The sequence below is a fragment of the Nanorana parkeri genome, unplaced genomic scaffold (genome assembly GCF_000935625.1).
Source record: "Nanorana parkeri isolate BGI_ZX_2015 unplaced genomic scaffold, ASM93562v1 scaffold908, whole genome shotgun sequence".
Lineage (NCBI taxonomy): Eukaryota > Metazoa > Chordata > Amphibia > Anura > Dicroglossidae > Nanorana > Nanorana parkeri.
In genome coordinates, this window is record NW_017307176.1 from 240050 (window position 1) to 248279 (window position 8230).

An 8230-nucleotide genomic window follows, 5' to 3' on the forward strand; every position below is an offset into this window, starting at 1 on the left:
TGGTTGCACCGCATACTCAAGATGGGGCCGTACCAGTGTTTATAAAGGGGCAAAATTATATTTCTAACCTGTGAATAAATCCCTTTTTTCATGCAAGATAATATACTACCAGCTTTATTAGCTGCAGTTTGGCACTGCATGCTATTACTGAGTCTGTGGTCTATCAGGACTCCAAGATCATTCTCCATCTCCGTTTTCCCCAGTGAAAAGCCGCCTAAGGTGTATTCAGCATGCATGTTCTTAGCTTCCAAGTGCATGACCTTACATTTATCTAGATTAAAGTTCATCTGTCATATAGCTGCCCACTCTCCAATTCAATCGAGGTCTTGCTGCAGGGATTCCATGTCATGTAGTGATCTTATTTCCTTGTACAACTTTGTATCGTCAGCAAACACTGACAGAGAGCTATTTATTCCAACCTCAATGTAATTTATGAACAAGATAAACAGAATTGGCCGCAAAACTGAATGTGCCATTTATCCCTACCCTCTAGATCAGCGGTTCTCAACCTGTGGGTCGCGACCCAGTTGGGGGTTGAATGACGATCCGCCAGGGGTCGCCTAGCAACCTAGAAACTTTCTCCCGGAAAGGTTTACTCTGCGCAGTTGTTTTTTTTCTGACATCGCGGCCCTCTGCTGCTGGCAATCAGCAGAGGGGGACCTGAAGTTCTCCATCAGGTCCCCTTCTAGTGATTGACAGCAGCAGAGGGCGGGTGCAATAGCTAGTTTGCTATTGGCTATTGCAAAGTGAAATAGCCAATAGGAATCTAGCTATGCATTCCTATGCTGTTTTTTTTGTTCTGACGGCGTACAGCGTATACATAGCACAGCTGGCCCCGCCCACCCCAGGAGCTGGTCACATGACTGTGACACACCGCAAGGTCCTCCAGCATAATAGAGTGTGGTGGGAGGAGTAGAGACTGGAGAAGGGGAAGTATATCTTATCCAGGCCCGGCGCTACCGCAAGGCAAGTCAGGCGGCCGCCTGAGGGCGCTGCAGGGTGAGGGCGTAAAAAATCAGTACTGCGGAGTATGTACCTCATATGTTGTATAGCCACACACTTTAAATACAATTCTTCTAGTTACAGCTTCAGAGCCCGATCCTGTCTTTGCCTATAGCAGTGGTTCTCAAGCTGTGGGTCGCTGTGTGATTTCTGCTGTGCTAGGCGAGAGTCCTCCTCAGCCCTCTCCTAGCGCAGCAGTGTCAGTTCTCCCGCCACGCCGCCAGATGCCGCAGCCGCGTCATCCCTAAATTTTACAGTTGGGGGTCACCACAACTTGACAAATGTTACCAAGGGGTCCCGGCCCTAGAAAGGTTGAGAACCACTGCTCTAGATGCAGTCCTGCAACCAGTTTTCTACCCATGTACATATTGGTTCTTTAATGCCCATCGACCCTAGTTTGTATACTAACTGTTTGTGGGGTACTGTGTCAAACGCCTTTGCAAAGTCTAAAAAGACTAAATCAACTAGGATTACCCTGCCCACCTTACAACTTACTTAGTTACATAGTTACATAGTTCCTCATATAATGTTAACAGATTTGTCTGGCAAGAATGGCCTTTCATAAATCCGTGTGGGTTCGTGCTTATGATACTATTCACACATGTAAACTTTTCAATATAGTCCCTATATCTATCGCTATACTGAATTATTTTCAATTACTTATACTGAAAATCCTTTATGCATTTCTTCTTGCTGGATAATGTTTGGCATACAGTATACATTCAGTTCTTTAACAAAACTTAAGCAAAATACTTCTAAAAATGAGAATGTACAGTCAAGACCCCCGACAACCTGCTAAACTACAACTAAACAAGTTTGCTGCGTTATCTCACTCTATTAATATCAGCAGAATTCCATAAATGAATTACAGCAATATTGCAGCTATAACTGCTTGTCTGAGTCAGAGAGGGCAAGCACAAATTAAATGAAGCACTTTTAGAATCTTCCTTGGAAGATCTGTTGAACATAATTTTGAATTAGTGTCATCGCTAAATTCTGGGGAATTGAGTGATTGTTCATTTAATAAATGTAATCAGTGATAAGCAATGGGCAAGCTACAGACTCTGTACTTTCATCTAGTAGTCTGCTGTAGACCAAACTGGACACGTGAAAGAGCAGCAACCAACTGATCTAAGAAAGAAAGAAAGAAAGAAATGGGTGTATGGATAAATACACAAAATGATAAAAAGGAATAGAAAAGACATCAAGCTGACCAGGGGCGTAACTAGAAATCACAGGGCCCCATAGCAAAATTTTGTATGGGGCCCTGTGATTTCTAGTTATGCCCCTTGCAGAGCCCACCTGATATCCCAAACAGCACACATGAGAGTGGCTCTGCAGGGTCTCAGGTGGGCTGCAGACCTCTTACCTGTTTTCTTATACAAATTAGTTAAAAAACTTTTATTTCTAATAAAACTATTGGATGTAGTTCGGAAAATTATGTAGTTCTTCTTTAACCTAGCCAATATCTGTTATGTCTAGGCACCTAAAGACCATATCAGGAATTTTAGATAGACCTGACACCCTGGATCAATAATTCCATGAGGTTACTAATGCGTGAAGTGTCTGTGCATTGCAATCCTGGATGGATCTATCAAAGGGTCTGTCCATACAATATATATTTCATTTCATTGACCATGGCAACCAATCAGCTTCTCTTTTTAATTTTCAAAGCTTAACTAAACTAACTGAAGAGATAAGCTCATTAGTTGCCATAAGAAAACTGTCTGCTCTAGTTTTTATGAATTCTCCCAATTAAAACAAAAAAATTATTCAATGGATGCATTATATAAATGTAATCCAACCTCCAGTCTATGTTACATAGTTACATAGTATTTGAGGTTGAATAAAGACATTAGTCCATCAATAAATAAATAAATAAATAAATAAATATGTTGGTCATACAAAGCAATTCTCAATACTTTAGGAATATTTTCTATTAGTGGTACTGTACTGTAATGGTAATGTGTGTATACACTTTGTAATTTGTATCCATCTTTGACATTTTATGTAAGTAAAGATGGATGTGATTCTGGCGAGATGCCAGCTACATTATACAGATGTAGCACCCCTATACCCATGGGCAGATGAGGAAGACTCCCAAGTGGCTCAGTGGGCTAACTTTTCCACTCTCTGGGCAGAATCCTTTACTTAGAAAGATAAAAGGAACTTGAGTGCCAGTCACATTTTCATTTTGATGTGTAAACTTGAGGGGAAAGGGTTAGGGCACGGGATACCCAAAAACAGGCAAAAAAAAAACTGCTCCAGACTTTTCTTCTAGTAAAGTAGATAGTTGATCCTTTAGGAGCGGCCAAAAAGAACTCAGACCTTATACAAGGAATTATACTGTAGCTACCTTATTGGATGAGCAGCCAGAACTTCTCTCAATGTCCATCAGAAACAGCTTATACCCAGCTCTTCAGGACACTCTTCAATGTAGAAGCTTCTTCTTAGAATACAGAGAGAGTTAGCCATGGGGCCCCAACGTTTTGCTAGCTGTTCAGCTGTCAGCTGTTCCAGGGCAGATCAGCATCACAGATCGTATGTGCAGGAGCCATCTACCCTAGAACAGCTGATCGGTCCTGAAATGTCACTTGTATCCGACTTTGTGAGTACGGTGGAATGTGAGATCACACTCACAAAGTCGGATAGAAGTGACATTTAAGGACCGATCAGCTGTTCCAGGGTAGATCGGTTCTCCTGCACATACGATCTGTGATGCTGATCTGCCCTGGCTGACAAAGCATTGGAATGTTTGACCTAATGGGTGGTCACACATTCCACCGCCAAAAAACTGGGCAGGATTACATTAAAATGTGTGACCACGTGACCGGTCACATACATTCTAACGTAGTCACAAACTTTGATAGAACACCAGGCCTATTTTCAGTGGTGGGCCTGGAGCTGTTGTTTCAAACGCCCCTGTGTTAATCCGGCCCTGGTTACACCCCTGGCTGCAGCTACAGTGTCTTACAGGGTCCTGTACAGCTGCTTTGTTGAGTGACTTCCCCTCTGCTGGGAAAACACAGCACAGCAGTAATTCAGCGAATGCCTAGTGTTTTTATCAGTGAATACTACATGTTCTCTGATTGGATGAGTGGCGGTGACATTGGGGCACCACCCCTCATCCACTTAGAATATACGTATTATTCATTGATAAAAATACTAGGCATTTGCTGAATGACCGCTGTGCTGAAAGAGCATCCCGTTTTGTTTTCCCAGCAGAAGGGAAGTCCCTCAGCACATTGACTGTACAGGATCCTGATGATCGCTGTAAAGACCCGTAGCTGCAATAACTACAGTGTTTTACAAGATCCCTGTGGCCCTGCCACGGATAATTTATGTATGCTTACATTGTGAGAGGCCAACCAATGTTAGTATATATAAATCATTATAGCTGGAGTTCAGCTTTAAAAGAGAACTATGGGGTAAGTGTTTTCCCCCATAGTTCTCTTAAGGGTCACAGGGGGACATAAACTAGCGTCCTCCCTTGACCCAAAGCTCAGTATATCGCGAGCTACGATATACTGTACAGTAAGTTATACTGAGACCGCCGCAGCCTTACTGTCAAGATCCACCAAGCTGCGTGATTGACAGCTGGCTCTGCCTATGTAGAGGCAGAGCAAGCTGTACCCCCCTCAGTGCTGGAGGATTGGAGCGGGGAGGGGGGGGAATCCCTGCAGGGAGCCATGACTGACAGTCACAACTCTCTGCAGGGGGTGCACTCACTTCTCGGATCTATTGAGACGACGTGTGACAGTTTCATTGTCACACGTCAGCTTAACCTATGAGGATGAGTAATTTTCACTCACCTCATAGTTCTCCTTTAAGGTTCAAAGTGTTGTGCTCATCACAGTTGTAGAGTGGTTTCTTTTGTCAAGCTGAGCCACTTGTTCTCCGCAACAAGGCACTTCTATCCACAGAACTATTGCTCACTGGATGTTTTCTGAGTAAACGTTGGGTGCAAATCCCAGAAAATCTGCAAAGCAACAATTAGGTCATGGTTAAACTCACTGAGATCACATTTTTACCCAATTCTGATGTACAGGTGTTTAAATAATTGCTCACTAACAATACACACACATATACTATGTTAAACAATCACTGCATTCCCATTCCTGCAACTACTGGGATCAAACTAAAAACATAAATACTGATATGTAAATATATAATCTAGGAAAATGTATTAATATACCACAATAACCTAAATAGATATATAAAAAAAACAAAAACCTCACAAAAACAAAAACACAAGAAAGCTACAAATTGCACATATTAAAACATCATTGCCATGCGAGTCCCAATAAATATTTATAAATAGGTTCCATCCCATCCTATTGCTCAGGACCTGGTATCAAAAAATGTAATGGGCAGCGTGTTGCAGCAGTGAATTTCATATCATTGGATGGTAGAGAACCTTTTTCCATGTATGTCCGGTCAAGAAATCAGAGCATTTCATGTTAAATGGGTGAGTCACTCACATTGGTCCGCATGATGGAGACATAGTAATCAGACTGTTCGTGTATCCATGTGTCACTGTTTTGATGAACATATTGACTGCGCGTCCTGAGGTGCCTTAAAGGATAAGTTCACCTTTTGCAAAAATTAAAGAAATGCATAATTCATTATATAATTATATATATACAGTTGGGCAAAAAAGTATTTAGTCAGCCACCAATTGTGCAAGTCCTCCCACTGATATTTTTGAACATGTGATGACTCTATTTCTGTTGATGTTCTATTTCTGTGTGTACACAGTTAAAATTCACACTGTCCATATTCTTTCTAGTATGATCCTTACTCGCAGGCCTTCTGGCTAAAAGTGAATGTGTGTTACAGTAAATGTTATTTGAAGCTTAATAATTCCACAACCATAGATCTAAGCTGTCCAAAATAACTGTCTTCTCCTTACTTCCATATAGTTCTTTATTTTTAATAGCTGTTGACAGACTTTGACGCAACGCACTAAAGGGAGATGTGACTGGTGAAGTTATATTTACTTAAATGTTTTTTTTAAATCTTGCCACAGTAATTAGGGCGGGCAAGCTTCTGGCATTAAACAGCAAACGAGTGTCCCTTAGAGGGCAATCCCTAATATTGCACTCTAAGGGACACCAGTGCCCAGTGCTAGAATTCGATTAATATCATCTGGCATTTATGGAACTGATGTTTGCTTAACTTCAGTAGAGCTATAGTATAGTATAGCTAGTATACAAGAGCATTTCACCTTTGCAGATTTTGCACATATAATTTACATATTATCCACACTTTATTATATTATATACATATTATATACATCTGCATTCATTGGTGATTTTTTTGATCACATCACAAATCACAAATATGTACTTTTTTTCACAGGCTTCCATTGTCCTTTCATATAGCTGGAACTTCAAAAAGTAAAATATGCCTCCATGAAACATGAAGGTTTTAGCTCTTCCCACACTGCTAAAAAGATTTTTCTTTATAGATCCATGTTAGATAAGTAAAATAAGTGAAGCAAAAAATCTCTCCATGGTGGGTAGAAATAAAAACCTTATAACATCAGACGAGAAGAATTTCAGAGGCACTGGGAGGAGTTTTCTGCTGTCTTTTATGATAGACCCAACTTGATCTGAGTCTGGAGGTAACTTAAGATAGATAAGCAGTTCAATGACGTTCATTCTCCGATGGGAGATACCGGATGCAAGTCAGAGATTGCACAGAAAAGGAGAGCCTCAAGGCTTGAAATGATGGAAATGCAGGACTGGATATTATTATGATATATAAGCCATTTCCCAAAATTATAGAATGCAGGTGCCTGCAACGCGGCTGCAATGCACCTGCAACACCTGCATTCTATCAAATTTGGAAGCAACCCATATTACATAATAAGATCAATTTTTGAGTTTAATCCTTCCTTTCCATTGTTTTAAGACGTTGGCTGTTTGCTTAATATAATCATTACAATTTTATACACCCTGAAATCTGATTTAGTCTGGTGCTCCACTTTTCTGTCTAATCTCTCAGTCATAAAAACCTGACAGGTAGTCTAATCCCTCCCCATAACACAAAAACATTTGGGCTGGTGATCCACTTTAAAGTTATTATTGTATAGAATGGTTCAAATACATCAGGGGTAGGCAAAAACTTTGGCCCTCTAGCTGTGGTGAAACTAAAAAATCCCATCATGCATCTGGCTCTGGAAATCATGCAATACCTAATGGGATTTGTAGCTTGACGACAGCTGGAGTACTGAGGTTTGGCTACCTCACGACCCTTGTGGCTTTACTTTTAGGAACATCCTAATATTCATTAAAGGATCAATTGATGTGTCACTGTTTTGCAGGCAGTGTAATTGAAAAGTATGGAGTGTTAAACATAAGGTCATTTTAATAACTGAACTTTGAAATCACCTTTGTAAAATAGAAATTCTAGCCTTTATGAATGTCATAAAGCACACATTTAAACCTCTGTTCCAGAGAGTGCGGGGCATGCTGGGAAATTTCGAACCAATAGAAAATCAAATGCTGTCATCCTCTACAAGTCCAGCTAAACAATACAAAACATTTGTCTGAGTTGTAATAATAAAATGCAACCACTAGATGACAGTAGTAAACCACATAACAACATGGGGCCAGTTTTAAAGGCAAAATATACTGCATTTTCATTCAGCACATAGAGTTACCTTACGCCCCTGTTCACAAATCAGTGATAAATGAACTTTCTGCTGGGTTCTATATGGGTTCTATTATGTCATTGTAAAAGCTATCTGCAGTTTTTTTTAAAAGCAAAAAAAAAAAGAGATAACAGTGATGCGACATTGCAGGTGTGCTGCAGGGTACATTGTGGTTAGGGATGTCCTGATACCGGAGCTAGCATCGGTATCGGGACCGATACAGGGCATTTTGACAAGTACTTGTAGTTGTCAAAATGCCCCGATGCATAGCGCCGATGCTTGCACTGTTTTTTTTTTCTTTTTCTGTACCTTCCGTGGTGCCTCACTTTGTGCCGAATGCTTTTCCTCACATGTGAAGACGTCGTCGGCGCTGAGCGGAGGAGCGTCGTGTCACTGCTGTGGGCGGCACACCAGGTGGGGTCCTAATGTAGGTGGCCGGCGACTGACCAGAGGACCCCACCTAGAGCGCCGCCCACAGCAGTGAAGCGACGCTCCTCCGCTCAGCCGCTAAGCACCAACGCTCCTCCGCTAAGCACCGACTACGTCCTCACATGTGAGGAAAAGAATTCG